Source organism: Centrocercus urophasianus, unplaced genomic scaffold, assembly GCF_019232065.1.
Source record: "Centrocercus urophasianus isolate 14NV4802_14NV808 unplaced genomic scaffold, USGS_Curo_1.0 seq_13, whole genome shotgun sequence".
Classification (NCBI taxonomy): Eukaryota; Metazoa; Chordata; class Aves; order Galliformes; family Phasianidae; genus Centrocercus; species Centrocercus urophasianus.
The window spans coordinates 50520462-50538317 of NW_024884475.1; the positions used below are offsets into that span (position 1 = coordinate 50520462).

At 39.7% G+C, this 17856-nt stretch overlaps 1 long non-coding RNA gene across 1 annotated transcript in view; it reads left to right on the forward strand.

Moving 5' to 3' along the window:
* The window catches only part of LOC122157210, a 139376-nt gene that overhangs the window by 74614 nt on the left and 46906 nt on the right, over window positions 1-17856 (forward strand). The gene's annotated exons all lie outside the window — the stretch shown is intronic.

The window sequence follows — 17856 nt, forward strand, 5'->3', positions numbered from 1 at the left end:
GGTTTAATTGCTCCAGAGGACACCTAGACCTAAACAGCCACTGGGAAATGAGCAATAGGAGACAGTCTGCTGCAGAGGTCCTTTTGAATGTCAAGCTGCTGGAAACCCCCGAAGAAATACGATGCTGAAGGTTAAGAGCATTGAGTAGTGGATTTGAAGCAAATACTAAATTTTATTGCTAGAACAGTTGGGCAATGCAGTGTGCATAAATTTTAAACTTTAAATCTATCAACTGACTTGGATTTAAACTTAATCAGCTGGCCACAACTTTCGTGTCCCCACCTACAGCAGCACAACCACCTGGGGCAGCTACATGCAGCATGCTAAGCAATGCAGCTGCTGTGGGATTCACAGCACGCCTGTGCCTCCCTGAGCACTCTGATATGTGTCAATAGATTATCTGATTCATAAAGCTGCTGTCTGAAAGAGATGCTGTTAAAAGAAATAGTTATTAAAAATAGCAAGAACTGTCCCTTATATTGGAGTGGCAGGGCTCCCTGTCACTGTTACTGCTGTTCCTTGCTGCTAGACGCAGCAGCTCAGAGCGATCCATCAGATTTGGCAGGATTAGGAAATGCAGGCCAGCAAATAAGCACAGTGCTGTGGGTCTTGCTGTCAGGAATTTCCCTGCATGTGCCACAGTCAAATTCAGAACTTTGCTTGGTGTTATAATACAGCTCAAAGGTACCAAGAGTGTCCTGAAACTGAGGTGTCTTTTTTACTGAGCTACTTCACACCAGCTTGCTAGCAAGCAATCCAGAACTATAAATGTACTTCACCTTTGCAAGGTAATTTTAATTGGCAAAACAGAAGTGTTATGGTTTGGGGCAAGGTCAGGAAGGTGGCAATGTGATAGCAAGAAATTTGCTGTCATCAGTTGTGGTGGCCACAGGTTAGGAGCAGAGAACTGCAGTAACCTCTGTTAAACTGTTGCTCTTTTGAAATGCAAATAAAAACGGATTTCAAAGACCTGCAAAAGTAATTTCAATGATTTCTCCAGCTCCTCTTCAAGCAGATTGATCTACAAAATAATTCTCTGCTGTTCTATATGTAGTTGGATTCCTTCTTATGAGAACTAGGCAGTATTTTCCTTCTGCTATCTGCTTTTCCTGTAGATCTTTTCTGATGTAAAACTACTTATTTAGTCAGGCTTGGAGATAAAGCATTTAAGCAGCAGTGATGAGCAGACTATCTGAGCAAAAATTTGCAGTAATTTTCCCTGGGAATAGGTTCCTGCAGAAGGCTTTTCAACAAAAGGAAGGGCAGATCAGTGGCTCCTTTGTAGGGAGGATGGACAGGCTTTAATATTACCATAGCTTCATCAGGATACATTCAGCAGACACCTGATGCTGCTTGCCCCATGGACTGCTTTAGTGTGTTATTCTGGCTCAGCAGCCACTGTAGCTCTCAACTCTTTGGGAGACTTCACTTGAGATGAGAGACTGAATAGACCTGAGTGAGCCAAACTGCTTTCAGCACTCTTGCTGCCCCCAGGTCTGCCAGCTTACTGGGTTCAAGAGCTGCTCTTGCCTTTCCCTCATTCAGGAAAGTTGTACTGACTTAACCTCAAACCATGCTGTATGGGGACTGCTGAATCGGCCTGAACCTCTGATCGCCTGAGGCGAGAAGTGAGTCAGCCACAGGAGCACAGTGAAGGCAATCTACCTGTGCTGTTGGAAGGGGTGCAGCCTGGCTGTACCTCTCGTAGACCTATTTAAGAGCTGGCTACCAGTGGGGAAGGATCTCTTCTGGAGATCCACTCCGCTGGAGTTTCCCACGCGAGCCCAGGATAGGGTGAGTGACCTTCGTTTCTGCTCTAGTATAATAACTACATAAGCCAAGCTCTCAGATATACTATATCATCTGTATATTCATTGATTGTATGCATGCCAACACCAGAAGTTGGATTTCTGTTGTGCAGATCTCCTGATATCAGCGGTGATCAATAGTTTTTGATGAAGAGGAACTTATTTCCTCACTTCAGTGTCTTCCATTTTGAGTAATGCTTAGTAGAGATGGTTACTAATGCATTTTGTACTTTCGTTTTTTGAATGTTGAGCTTGCTGAATTGCATGCTGAAAACCCTTGACGTTTTCTTGTATACTATTTTCACCTTTCATGTTTGCTGAAAAGGCTGAAAGGATGTGTCGCGTTTAGACAGTCTAGAAGAAGTACTTCCTGATGTAAAAATTAAGGCATGATGCTTTTATTGAAGAAGAGCCGAGAATAAGACTATAGGATTTTTACATTCAGGTAGTCATATGGATAAATAGACCCAGGATATTTCCTTCCAAATAGTAATAATACAGACAGGTCACAGTTGTGTCAAACACGTGAGATTTTTACTTACAGAAGAAAATAAACAGAACTGTTTTGTTGGTCCCCATGAGGTTGTAGGCATGTCGAAGCTAGACACACTGAATCTAGACGTGACCCACATGTTCTCTGGGGATGTGGTATTGTATTACGTGAAGGCAGTAAATCGTATGACTGCATGACTCGTTTAAATATTTGACTCTATTTTGCTGATAGCATAAAGCCAAGCTTCCTTGAAGGTGGTACTTATAACTAAACTGAGACTGCTGTTCAGGTAGAAGGACATTACTCTTTTAGGAATCAGGCAGAGCTTGGATGCTTATTCCGAAAAGCTGTCAGGACTCCAACAACAGCGTTGGTTTGAGGAGTGTGTGGTTTTAGTAGCTAAGTGTTCTTGAAATGTACTTTTTTATTTCTGAGTGTTTGTTGTTCTTTTACAATGCAGCTGTGCTGATAGATTTCAGGATGGTATGGCAGGCATCTAAGTGACTGTTCAAAGGTCAGCTTCCTCCAGGCAGTTTTCTTTAAGATCATGTACAATTCGTGACAGTAGGGGGATTTTTTTAGTAACAAGAAAGAAGAAAACATCTTCATTTACCTTATGACAGGTGTGAGCACAGTGAGTAAGGCATTCATCTAGGCTGCAGCAAAAAGGCTTCAAGTTCTTGTAGTAAACTGGATGCAGTGGAGATTCTCTGTGTCCTTAGTTGTGGACTATTGGCTGGGCTGGGAGGGAATGTGCTGCTGCTCTCTCCAATGCTTTCATTGAACAGTAAAATATCTCATCTATTTTCCTTGCACCATAAGGCAGCATAAACATGTGAAAAATGAGCTCTGATTTGCATATGATATTTATATAGAATTATGCCTATATTCATGAAAACATCTGTATTTATAGATTCAATTTAAATTAACCATTTTTTCACTAGAAGAGCACGTATGTATTTTATTCTTAACCCTTTGGTGCTACCATCTGTGAGACATTTTGCTAACACCAACTAAGCCTAACTGCTCTTTATGAGGCCTGCTAATAAATAAATGGAAGCAATTAAATCTGAAGTGGGTGGTGCTTCTGTGGTTGTCCTGAAGAGTTGGGAAAGTGTGTGGTTGAAGAAAGTTTTCAAATTGGGTAGAAGAGTTCTTAGTCTGTGAAATTTGTGTTACTGAAGAAGGAAACATAATTCTGTATCTCTTTAACAGTTGTGAGAACCAGTGAAGAGACTGAGATAGCTTTTTTTTTTTAGGGAAAAAATGTAGAACACTTGGCCTTGTGCTGTTAATTGGTATCCTTCCCATTTAAATAGAGTCAGGTGCCTTTTGAGTTGGCTAAAACCAACCGTGGAATGTGTAAAATCATGACCTGTGTACTTACTATTGGTCCAACAGTATTTGCACTTTGACTAATAAAAATTCTAGTTAGCCTTGAGGATGAGAGGATCCTGTTTCATTTCTGGTTCAGAATTTGAAGCTCTGGCATTTTCCCTCAGTTTGGTGCTTGACAGTTTTCTTTTTGCTTGTTTTATCTTGCATTTATGAAAATACTGTTTGCAAAATGTTTTTAGAAGCTGCCCATATGGTGGTGAGTTGAGTTACCCGAACCGGAATGAGTCATTTGGCAAGAGATTAAATCTGAATGTTCTTTTGTTTGCTTGCTGTACACTGCATGATTTAAAGCACGTGTTAGGAAACATTATGGTGCAGTGCATTTTTGCTCAAAGAAACCATCAAGGTCTGGGTCTCCTTGTGCTGGATGCAGCACTTGAATATTTAATGGGAGGTAAAAGACATCAACCAAGAGGGTATGGGAAGATTGGCTTTTCTTTATTTTTCTTTAATCAAAATCCTGTGCTGATATATTTCAGCCGTTCAGATTTGTGCTGTGGATTGGTCATAGCAGAACACTGTGTGCTTGTCTCCGTCCCTTCTCCTTGCAACTGCAGTACTGCGTCCCTGCATGGGGCTGGTCCTCCCAAGCCAGCACAGCCCAAGCACAACCACTGAGCAGCGAGACTTTCCCATGCTTGTTGTTTTCTTTTGATAGCACAGGTGTTTTGTAACAGACAATGTCTTTGGCTTATTCCATTGACTCCAAGTACAGTGCATCCCTTAATGTGAATTCAAGTATTGTGCTGACTTCAGTAGCTGACAATTGGGGGGTTTCTGATGATTGACTGTAAAGCCCCCAAGCACAGCATGCGCTGCATATTGCTGACAGAATTTAACAGCAGCATCTCAGCTTTCAAGATTTCCTTCTTGAAAGTAAGGAGGAAAGGCTGATGAGTAGGAATTTTCACTGTGACGCTTGAAATTAATACCAGTGCATAATTGATTAATGTCCTCAGCACTATCTAATTTCCCATGTGGAACAATCATCACAACTTCAAGCAAGCTTTTGTACGGATGATGTTTTTGGCTTAGGACTCTCTTTTGCTGCCTGACCATGAAGGAAGTTTTCATCAGAGAATTTCTGCAACTTGCTGGAGCAGAGAATTGTAGTAGTGGTATTTGGACTAGGAAGTTTTTGATGATAGGGTGAATATTTTGCCAACTGAAAAGAAGGGGGGTTAAGTGGTAATGTGAAAGACCAGGGGATGGGATGCTGTGGCCTGGTTTTGAGGGATAAGGAAAAACCAAGGGTAATGATAAAGTTAAGTTGAGGCAGGGTGGATGGGGAATGACATCAGAAGAAAAGGTGAACAAAAATAACAGAAACGTAAACTGTCCTTTTTTACTCCTGCTTAATTGAAGTACTAGCAAAAAGTTGATGCTTAGTGCTTGGAGAAGAATTGTTTAAAAAATGTGCAGTGGTGCAATGAGCCAAATGGGGCTAGTGAATAAGAAATAGCATTTGAAATCTTCCAATTATTTAGTGGGTTGCATCCTTGGAAGAAGGCCAACCAGATTTAAATAGAAAAGGATTGAGAAAACCCTCAAAAATAAGGTTGAGTTGATCTGGCAAGATGTCAACTGTGTTATTTCATTCCCTGTGGAATCTTAATCCTCCGTCCTTCTTCTGAATGACTTCCTAAATAACAGTACCTCTGTGTTAAGGGTTTTGTTAGTTCTCCAGCCTTCCCAAACTTGTACCGCTGCACGTAATGATGCCATGTATTTATTTGGAGCTTATGAAATAGTTACCTGAAACCTCCAAGTCATTAGTAAGCTTGGCTCAGATTTGTTTATTTTCAATGAGATGTTTATGGAATTGTAATTCTACAAGGAGCTGGGCACCAATTAGAAGGACACAGCAATTTGATAGAAGAAGAGAGAACTGAAATAAACATTCTGGGACTCAGATGCAGGAAAGTGGTTTTTCTAGACCTTGATTTCCCAATGGCTTGAGTTTACAGCATTTCCATTCCAGGAATTTTATTAGAGCAGCAGAGGTCTCAATATTTTCATTGTAGAGGCTGTAAGGAAAGGCTGCCCGCACTCGCTGCATTCCGCTGTCTGTCCTCTGGGAGTCACAGTTACTTGCCCTTTACAATGCCTTCCAAGCTGCTGGGCATGTAACTTCTGGTAACTCCAATTCATACTTACATGAGTGCTATATTCATCTGTTTCAAAGAATTCCTATGGAATTCTGCTAAAAAAAAGCCTTGTTTATTAATTCTTTTCACTAACCAGTATGATTTTTTTTTTTTTTCTGTTACTATTTTGTGTACCCAGCGCTCTTGAATGTCAGAGCACTTTCATGTTTATTTTTCTATTTTCTGTGTTGATAGGCAACAGAGTCTTTACTGAGTGGTAAAACTAGGTCAGAATGCTGCTATGTGTTCAGTGATTAGTAGAAATTGGGCCTATATTGTGCTCAATTTATAGGTCACAGTGCTTAAATGACTTTTATGTCAGAAGATGCAGAATTAGGTTGGGCTCTAGTCTCTAGTATTTTTTCACCTGCTGATAATTCTATGTAATTTTAAGAGCTGAAAGAGTAATTGTACTCTAATTACTGTCAATGCAATTGTATATCTTGTGTAAGTCTGCCCTTAAAGGTAGAGCACTGCTGGAAATGGCGTTCTTTGGTTTGGCTAGTGGCCTGTGATGATGCAACTGAGTGCATTTACTGACATACTTAAACCCTTCGGGTAGGTTTGATGGGTCACTTTTGCAGCTGCTTTATGGGCCTGGATAATCGTGCATACTTCAGGTATGTATCAGTCATCAACAATCAGAGAGAATGCTTTTTTTTAACTATCTGTTGTATGGACTGTAAGGAAATCATCCTTCTGCAACAAAGCATGAGGGGATACAGGAATACGTATGAAAGGAAAGTAACGTGTTGCAAGAGCCCAGAGAAGTCAGCAAAGGAGTATACATCTAGCTAGACTGGAATCTTCAGTTGCAGCATTATTATCTAATTAACTGAACAGACCATTTTATCTTGCAAGAGTACAAACCTTTTGTTTTAGTCAGCCTGTGGAAGTTTGAAATTCCTTTTACCTGCCGTTCATCCTTTGTGCTAATGGATTGTCCATAATTAAAATCTAAACAGTGTTTTGTTACTTTACTTACACTGTTTTGCTTGCTGTGACAGTGGTGAGGAGATGGTGGTGGTGATGTTGTGCACGACAAGTCATGCAACAAGTTTTATGAGCCCAACCAAATGTTTAGTTATCTTGGGATACTGATGTGTTAGACTGACTGCCTAATGTTGGTGCTATTTTGCTGCTCCTTCTTTTATCATGACTTGAAGAGTTTTCAAAGATCTACCAGCTTTTTCAGAGGTATTCATTTTGCAGTATTGTAGCACCAAAGAACACTAGATTTTATATTTACAAGTGGGTGGTTGTTTTTTTTTTTCCTAAATGATTTCTTAGTCATTTATAGGGTGTTTATTTGTTGTGCGAAGTTTGGATGATGACCATCAAATATTTATTGATGGTAATGTCATCCGAAATCTGGGAAGAAGTCTCTAACTCCAGTGTGGTATTAGAAAGCAGCATTTCTTTATTCCTCAGACAAGTGTGCTTTCTCAGAGTTCAGGTTCTACACTTGATCAGTTACTACATGCATACGCAGTACATCAGCATACATAGTCATTCTTTTCCAGAACTGATTAATATATACTAATATCCCTCTGGGCATGTGTGGTCTTCTGCCACGTACTTTGTCCCTATTTTTCTATCATCATCTTCACCATGGAGACTTTTGGCTGACCTTTAGCTGCTTTTCCCAAATGTGGTGAACTTCCATTGCTTGTTAGGCCATAATGAGCAATTTCCAAAACAATATATGTGAAAATCCAAGGTAAATGTCTTTGTACCTGGTGAAATGCAAAGATAAGTAGTCTGTGACTCTCTTGCTGCTTGTGAAGTAGAATCACTGAAATATGGCTGTTCACACAATAAGCAGAGTTGAAAAAGAAAGTTTTAGAAACTAGCACTCATTGATTTCTTTTGCTAAAGTAATATACTGATTCCTGTTGCTAAAGAAATCAGTGTTTATCAGTAGCTTTGGCCTAGTTTATTAGCAACCAAATATCTGGTAGAATTTCTGTGCTGCAAGCAATTTTTGTGAAGTGTGATTAATCAATACAAATAAATCAAAGTCCAGTCTCTTAATTCCAAAAGAAAGAAAAAATAATTTGAGAGTAGTTTGCAATAGACTTAAAAACCAAAGCTGTGTTTGAACATGCCTGAAGAGTAAGTGGAAAAAAAGCTGGATATAATTTTAAGCTTTTTGACTTAATGGAATTATTGCAAAAACTAACTCTGATTATTAAAATAGTTTGTTCCCACATCAGAACATTAACTGATGGCTCAAAATTTGGTCTGTTTGGATGTAAATTAGATGGGTCTGTTAACAGTTGCAGAAGTTGGTAGAGTCAGCACTGATTGGAGATGTCTGAACCCTCTCCATTCAGTCTGTTCATTCTCCAGGGGTGTTGCTGGTATTAAAATAGAGATATGTTATTTTGTTTCTGCTCTTCCTTTTATTGTTTGAGAGTTAGAGTCAAAGGAGTAAGTTGGTAGAGCTGAGTGTGGGTCAGTAGCCTCAGAATAGACCATGAAAACGTGCAGTTCTTCTAGGTCACCTCTTTCTTTTTTAATTAATAAAATAATAACAGTAATTAAAATTATTACAGCCAGACCAATGGATATTGAACGAAATTATGGTTGCAAGAAAGGTTTATGTCTTTATAATTAAAGAAAAAAAACAACAAAAAAACAACAACAACAAAAAAAAAACAGTAGGTCATATCCTAGTATTGCTTAGACAGCATTCAGAATTTTAAGCTCTAAATAATTCTGTTGTTCGTTTTGATATCCTGAACCTGATGTCTAGTTAAGAAGACTGGAGCAGGAAGATTAGCACCAGGAAGAGGCAGGTATTTAAAATTCCCCTGGGGGGGAAAAAAAAAAAAGCTAAAAACACTTCTCATTAGACACCATTTAAATCAGTCACTTCTGATATGAATGTGTGCCAAGTATTTGGATCCATGGTGTACGTATGCTTGGATTGTAAAGCTCTAGGGAGTTCTTCACTGTAATTTAGCAATTATCCTCCTGCAGACCCTTGTCTATCAAGAGGCAGTCAACTGATTGTGTGTGCACAATCTTAATCAGAGAAGTGCAAAATAAAATAGACTGACGCCACTGATCACTGATAGTTACAGAAGATGACCAGCAACAGCCATGTGAGGAAATTCTGGTGTTAGAATCCAGAATGCATGATGTCTTGTACCTTGTGCTGGGCAGACTGCAAGCAGAAGCAAAACAGCTCTTCTCTGGAGTCATAGTTGTACTCACCTGCCCCAGGTAGCCCTGTAACAGGTTAGATGTGCAGGGAAAATAAGGACCCAGTCACCATGCCTCACATGAATGCAATAACCTTCTGGATGAGAAGACCACAAGCTTTTAACAGCTTTGGGTTTTGTGTGTGCTCATATTCTACTAGCTGTATGCCTTCCTGGAGTACTGTGTGTGAATACCTGAGCTTTAAATGAGCTTGCTTTGATAATAAAAGAAACACCACTGTGTTATTTGGTGCTCTGTTTCTCAGCTGGGTAAATTAGCCATGTTACCCATTTCCTAGTGAGTGAGCTCATTTAGATTTGTGATACAGATGTGGAATTACTTAGGAATTTAGGCTTTTAAGATGTTCCTGAGTAACTCTCACTATGTACATGCACTTATATTTCATAGTCTTTTTTGTTTGACTCCAGCTTGATTTAGTTTAGCCTACTTCCTAATTACACCAGAACAATTTTCTGCTCACAGGATTACTTTAAGTGTTGTATTTTGTATTTGCATCCCACGTTATTCCAACTTAATGCAGATTTCAAATGTAGATCAATCAGACCTCAGAATTATCTCCACCTTTTTGAAAGGCAAAATCTTCAAATCGAAGACTAGAAAGTGATCAAAATTCTGGCAGTTTTGTTGAGATTAGAAGTAGAAACAGTTAAGTAGGATTGTCATTCCTAAAGGATGAGTGATGAAAATCCAGGCTCAGGAGTAAACTGTCCAGAGCTTGGCATTTGTGTAACCTAAAAATGCTTCAGAAAAGGAAGAAAGCTGAGTCCTGGAGTGTGGTGGGTATTCATTGGGGTCACAGTAATCTGGATCAGAATCCTGCCAACTGCAACCAACAGGGATGTACATATTGGTAAATAACACATTTAATATCAGCTTACTGGAAAATTTGCAGTCATATTTCTGATGATGTTTGCCAGGAAGAAAAAAAGTTAATGCCTCATCCCCATGAATAGAAGCTCTGAAATTGTTTTGCTCTATTTGCAATTCTCTTAGCAGCAGGTACAACTCAGATAGAAGAAACTGATCAAGTGACAGTGCAGAAATTATACAAATATCTTGCTGAGACCACATCAAATAGAATTAATTCTCCAGATCAGATGTCCTGAGTTTTTACTTCTATGAGCTCCAAAAGTATGCTTTCAAAATTGATTAGAGAAAGAATCATAATTCTGCATATGTAAGTGGCTGTTAGGCTGTAAGGGAAGGAAAAAGCACTTGTCTGAACAGATCTGTGGTCAGCTCAAGTACTTCACGCAACTGAAAGCTGAACAGCAGAGCTGTTTGTTGTGGATGATGGAAGTGTACAGGGCTCAAAAGACTTAAAACTCAAAAGTTGAGCATGGGTTATGATGTGCCATATAGTATCTTTGTAAAGGGATTTTGATCCCAAAAATCACTGAAAAGAAAGTACATAAATATTTCTTTCTTCTGGCATGCAGCCACCGATGTCTGATGTTGGCCACCACTGGAGAATGCACACTAGGCTAAACGTCCTTTTGGTTTGTTGTGGTATACCAGCATAACATTCACTGGTGAGCTGAAGTAAGGGGCATTGAAACACAAGTGTAATATTTCAGATAGTCAGTAGGGAGAATGAGGAACGTGGCTTAGTGGGCAGTATTGGTGGTAGATGTTGGTTGGACTGGATGATCTTAGAGTCTTTTCCAACATTTATGATTCTAAGAACAAATATGTCTCCAGAAACAGAAAGCCCGGCAATGATCTATGAGCTACTGTCCCACATTGTAACTATGATCAGGATATGTAAAGTGGATTGTGGAGCTATTTCATATAAAATTGGAAACTATATCTGAAGTTCTGGATCCACCGATCACAGTAAATTAAAGGACAGGATCTTGAAATGTTTCTTTGTGTGTTCGTTCCTCGTTCTGCCCTGGAAGTACTGTAGGTGATGGACACCTTGAGCAAGGTGCCAGCTTTACTCCTGATAGTAAGCAGAAGGCACAGTGCACAGAAAGCATATGATGGTATGTCTTGCACGCAGTGAAGCAGTGAAGGATTTCCTTCGCACAAGTTAAGTCAGAGGCTTAGCAAAGCAAGTGAGGAAATAAGATTTTGGATTAACAAATGCACAGGGACTATCTTCAATTTCTAACGGCTGCTCCTCACCTGGTTATTTCTGAATGAATTGATTAGGTGGTTTCCTCCCCAAGGGATAGCATTTGTTTTCCATACCTGACTTGAGTCTCTTTTATTTTTGCTTGCATTTCTCTTTTGAAAAACACAAAGATACATTTAGTCAAATGAACCTGTAACAAATGTGACTGCCCATGTTTTTGTTCTTTATAAAATCACTCGCACAACAGGGTCTTAACTGTCTATACTGCTATTTCTGGAATTCCAATTATTGCAAAATGATTTTGTGGGCACTGTGTTACCACATAAAGCAAAAACAAATTTCTCCTTTGCCAAGCAGACTTCACCAGCACATGCTCTAGGATAATGTGTTTACAAGATGCACAAGACCTCTTTAATCAGAGGTGGGATGGTCCAGATTGCACACAAGCAATTACACTTGCAGGGCTCCCAGCTAACAGACCACTGCATCCTGCTCTGTTGCCAGGAAACAGCTCCTATTTTTCTCCCCTTGTTTTTGGCGTCTGCTTCTAGCTCACTGCCAATTTCCACGTTCTGCTGCACCCTGTGGTTTCATTCAGCAAAAGTTCTGTCTTAGTTTTGGTTGCCCTGAATATTGCAGTATTTATATGTTCAGGACTGAGTATGATGTCCTTCAAGGGTGGAAATATGCAATAGCACTTCTCTTGTGTCAGATTGGGGGTGGCTGATGTACCCTGGAATCCACTGTTTCCCACTCTGCCTTGATACAGAAGCAGAACATGAGAGGCCAGCAGGGAGAATCCACGTAAAATGAGCAAATCAACCTGATATGGGCTAGGGAACACAGAATTGGCAATAGACTGGTATGGAGTCTTTTTGACCCAAGTTTTTGCAGAACAAATCCATAAAGCATTTTTGTCATTGTGGACTGTGGTGTTGATATAGAATAAATGGGCTATAACTCTTATCCTTAAATATTAACACTCACAAATGTTTTATCTGTAAACAGAAGATGATTTAAGTAGTTGATGTATTGATAGTGATATGATGTCAGCTAGGCTTCTGTCAGGTATGCTTACAAGCTGGAAAAAGTTGCTGAATGGACATAATAAAGTTGCTAGTAGAAATTAGCAGACACTTGTTTACCTGCTGGCCTTTCAGCTGGAAGTTGTTTAAGAATAATTCTTAGTTTGCTACTTGGTTATTTACTTAACCCTATAGCATGGATGGTATCAGCATTTGGGGCACAGAGATGAATGATGAGATGTCTTCCATAAATGCCAGTGTGGCCAAAAGCTGAATCATTTATTCTTTGTACTTGTTTCCTGGGTCAGCCAAGGAATCCAGCATCCCTCAGAGGTTGGCTTGGCATTCCATCATCTCCACAAGGAATTGGAAATGGATGCAAGGCAGCGAAGTCATGTTAGATCTGTCTCTGTCCAAGTCCAGATGGTTGTAAGATGCTAAGCTACAAAAAGGCTGCAGAAAGCTACTACATGTATTTATCCTAATAGCCCATAAATCTTACTTTCTAGAAAAGCATGAACTGATCATTGCACAACAGTGAAGGTCTCTTGAGAAGTACCAATAGTGTGCCTTTACTGTTGGCTAGAACCCCAGAAGCTAAAAGTACTTTGAGTTTAGATGATTCTTTGTAGTATGGGCTAATCTGAAAGTAATGAGTGTAGGCTGGATACCCCACACCTGATTAACATTTGGCTACAGCAGTTCTTTATTTAATTGAGTCAGTGCTACAGAGAAGACAGAAGATTAATTCTATTGTTCCTTCTTTATCTATACTGCATTCACATCTGTAAGTGCCAGTCATGTGGCACTATACCTGTCCTTGGGCTTTTTGACTACAAGCTGTAACCCCTCTCTGTTCTGCAATTAATCAGTTGCATGTTTATCCCTTGAAGACAAGTGGGGAGGAGAGCAAGCAGCTTATGAAGCAAGCTGGCTGCTTCTGAGATGTGACGTAGAATATGAAGCTCAGTGTTCATCACAGCTGCAGTAGCAAAGTATCTGGGGTGACTGCTCTTGCTATGTATGCAGATGGTCAAGCTTGGTTGGTATAGGAGAGTGGGACCAGCAAATAAGCAGCACCTGATATAACAAGCAATGAGCAGTTATGGCTGTAACTATATATATATATTTTTTTTTGTCCAATGGTATTTGTTATCCTGTTCAGCTGTGCTGTAGGGGTTTGACCCTGATGATGTGCCACAGTGCACTAATATTAAGTCTGCTGCAGAGAGAAATCTGAGCTGTAGAAGAGCTGAAGCTATTTTTATATTGTTTAAGGGTATGTTGGAGGAAAAACGTGGCCAAATCAACTTCATTTTAGAGTGAATTCAGATTCAGAAGGCATCTATAAATGCGGATTGTGTCAGATCAATACAAGCTAGTGAAGGCTAGAAGGCAATTGCAGCAAGAGTGGCAATAAAATTTCTGGCCAAAGTACTCAGAGAAAACAGATTTAGTAGCTCAGCTGGAAGAAATAATCTGTTTTAATGAAAAAGAGCTGCAATGGAAGTGTGTGATGTAGTGGCAAATGTCCATAGTTGAGGCATCATTGGGCTTAAAGCATAACTGGGTAGTGCTAAAGAAACTTTCTAGCTCAAAACACTAACAGTTACAGAACTAGAAAATAAAACTGGCCTTTGGAAGAGTGCACATGTAGAGTATGATCCATGTTGAAGTATAATTAAGGCTGCACATTCAATTTTGTTATTAGCTCTTCTCGAGTGCTGAAGTGTTCGAGCTTGGCAGTAAATTAAAGAGTTAGAAGACACTGTAGCTTTTATGTCTTCTAAAAAAGCATGTCTTCCTCGCAAGCAGAAACCAAGTTTGTAAATCAGGCATGCTCCAGCCATAAGGATTGGTGATCCCTTTACAACATCACTGGTGCATGAAGATCCAGAACATTGCCTTGGGCTGTAGTCTCTAGGATAGCCTCTTTGGTGATCAGGGAAAAGGAGGCCCTCAAGATGCATCAAGGAAGATGTATATATCAGTCTTTTTGGCCTGACAAGATTTGTGTTTACATAGCTCTGTTTAATTACTGTGCATTCATGCGCCAGCCTGAAGAGGCTACTTATGAGCTGATCCAGACCTTTGCCATCCAGAGTGATTAGCAGATAAGTTAGAATGTCAAGCAATGTCCTAGTCTATTCCAGCATAGTAGTAGATTCTGAAGTATTTAACAGTATTTGGGACATAATTTAGAAAATATATCTTGCTGTTCTCAGCATAATGCCCTGTGATTAATTTTACTGTGGTTCAGAGGTTCAGCTCTTTCTGAGGCAAATGGGTACAGCCCCATTTACTTGGGAGAGCTTGGTATTTAGACATATAGATTACATTTAGAGGCTTATTCTGAAATTTGCTTTAGCGTGAGACCTTGCTATGCCCCAGGTCTCTTTGCACAGGGTAGAAATGGGCTCAGTGACATAGTAAAACTGCTTCTACAGAAAAGTAATATTCACAGACAATGAGAAGGTCAAGAACTTAAGGAGTCATTCAATGTGGAAAAAGACTGTAATTACCAAACCTACAGTAAGCAAAGTCTGTTTATTGCTATAATAATCCCTTAATGTAGGAACCTCCTGAACTATCAGGTCCCATCCTTGTTTTTACTAGGCAGTACTGACACATCAACCCTTTCACAAACCATCCAGCAAGATCTTAAGACAACATTTTTGACCTGCCTGCTTCTGTTGGGAGACTGTTCCACAATTCACTGTTATTATGTCCAGAGAAAATCTAATTCCTTAAGTTTAAATGTATTCCTAGTTATTTTCTAACCATGCACTTCTTGTTTTGGTATTTTTTCTAAACCCACCATCTCAACAAATATGCTGTAAAGAGTGAATTCAGTTTTGATACTGTCATTTTTTTCCATAGGACCCATGGTTTTCCAGCTGTCCTAGTTGCATCAGGTCATTGCATGATGTCATTTTATGGGGTACCTATGGAAAACTGTGGCACATAGACTGGTTTGATTCCTTCCTGATACAGTGCTGCACCTCTGCAAAAATAAGAGTAACTTCCTTTTTGTTTTGGTTTGTTTTTCAACTCTGAGAAGTGCCTTAGGCCTTCAGAAGGATCTGGGAGCTGGTATCTTCTGCCTTAAATCAGATGAATATAAAAAATCTGGGAGTTGTTGAGATGATTATTCATTGTAATTTTATACAAGAGTCAATACTTGAGAATGCTGATGACAACACGGCATTGAATACAGCTCCCTTGCTGATTTGGTCATCCAGAGTAAGAATGCAGTGTTTGTTGGAGTGGAGGCCAAGCAAGTGACTCCAGCTCTAGGACGATTTCAGATGGAATGTTTTCAATTTGATTTTTGTCTGTATGAAAGAGAGGAGGGTCCATGTTGTTCTCTCCAGGATTTTTTTCCTTAGGCTGTTGGCCATCAGTTTAAACTGAAAGAGCAATTCCAGGTAGAACTTAAAGTAGTTTTGGAAAGTTAATATTCTTGTCAGAAAATTTGATACCCACACTTAATTTCTTAATATTGTACATAAATTTTCCTGCTCTACTGTTTAACAGATTTCCCCTCAGTTTTAAAACTTTCAGAAACTGACTTTGTAAAACAAAAAATTCAAAGTAAATGGAGGTGACATTTCAGAAAATAGTAATAAAAAAGCAGTGCTCTTTTCAAAGGGGAAGAGTGATCAAACACACATCTACTTATTTCACTTGCAGATTATATCCCATTTCTATAATGCGTTAGTTATTTTAGCTTCTTTGTGCATGTATCACTGAGCTCATACATCATAACAGGTTCACTGCTCCATACCTTGTGTTTAACTTGCGAGGTTTTTCCTTCTTCACAAATGAGCAGGAACAAATTATACACTTTCCACCTTTAGGAGCTTTAGTAGAAGAAAGGTAGTTCCATTTGAATTAATCTCAGACAAAATTAAGATAGGAATGGTGATTTGGCTAAATGCATTTCCCATTTGCTTGCATTACTGATGGCAGCAAAAGCTGTTAAAGCCTGGACCTGATTCTGCTATTGTTCACCTGGATAGAGAGAGAAGTCAATGGAGGCAGCAGTGGGATAAGTGGAGCTGACAGAGGATAGAGCAAGCACAGGGGTGGCCCCTTACTGCAAATATTAGCTGGGAATTTAATCCCTGAGCCTACGGAACAGGGCTGGGTTTGCTCCTATGTCTCAACAGAGACAAAGCCACTGGATCAGAGTGAGGGCTGCAGTACTGCAGGGATTCAGAATGCTCTTGAGTTTGTTATTCTAATTTCTCTAGCACAAGGACTTTGCAGCTTGGTGCAAATGGATGGTTGCATGGGATATCTAATCCTTCTACCAGCACTTACTGAAAGAATTATTCTCCTGCTGTGCATTAATAAGCTGTAAGGAAATAACCACCTGAGGAACACTAGGGACTCTGCTCTGCTCTCACCCTAACAGGTGAAATGCATTCAGTGATGTGAATGGAACAAACGAGGTGTAAGTACAGGAAGATTAAATGTACAGAACTTTCCTCTTATGCTTGTCTAACACCCTGCAGGGCCCTATGGAGATGTACTTAATAAGATTTAGGAAAAAATGTTGTTAAAGCTTTAAAAAAAAAAAAAAAAGTGGAAGAATATGCAATTTTGTATTAGGGGCTAACTTCATTCGCTCACGTTCCTTACAGGTACAGCGCTGTGCATAATGGTCTGCTTTTTGCCTTGCAGACTGGCAATGGCTTCCTGCCTTTGTTTCTTGCTAACTAAATTGGTGAAAATATTCTGAAATGGAGACTCTTTTCCCTGCAAGCCTGAAGAACAAAAATAAGTAGTGGTTGGTTTACTGCCAGCTGCAGTCATCTTTTCCTTTATTTTGACTTGCTTGCCTCTGTCAAGGTGACAAGCAAAGTGAAATCTTATTTTGGCACAGCTTAAGATCTGTGGGCCTTGGGGAGGGAAAGGGATGTTCAGTTGCTGCCATGCCCAGGGCTCAGGCCAAGAGGCAAGGATGCAGAATAAAGCCATAGAACTGGGCTCCTGCAGGGAGCTCAAAGTGCTTAAGTCAAAATTTGCCATTGAGGATATTCATCCAGCTCCCCTTCCACTACCACTGCCCTTCCATGTGAAAGTCTGTGCTCAACAGCTGAATGAGATACTTTGCCTTCTTACTATTATTTCTCCTATATGTCCAGCTTCAAGCAGTAGTAGTGTATATCAAGCACTTGGAAAGAGAAGCCAGAATCTCAATCTTGCATTTTAACCACAGAAAATAAGTTCTTTGACTCCTCAACTTGCTTGGAGTTTCACTCTCGAATCTGGGAAATAAGTGTTTCTTCATGTAGTTGAATTAAGAAAAAAAAAAAAAAAAAAACACACAAAATATATTCTTTATGGAGAAACTGTGGACAAGGACTAGTCATGGTCCTGTTGTTCCAATGAAGCTGCTGATGAAGCAGGGAGAGATTCAACAGCATGTAATCACCTGGGGCAAGTAAATGCCCAAGTACTTTGTTCTTGTCCTAGAGGTTTTAAATCCTCTGTGGTATCTTAAAGGGATAAAATTAGTGTATTGCTATGCTGGTAGCTGTGCTTCTAAGCATTGCCAGAAATCTCTGTTAATTATCTGTGAAAGTCAATCTCTTTGCTTTCCTTTACCAAAACCATTGGGCAGCATCTTTTCTCTGTGTCATGTGTTCATTGTGCAGTGAAGGCT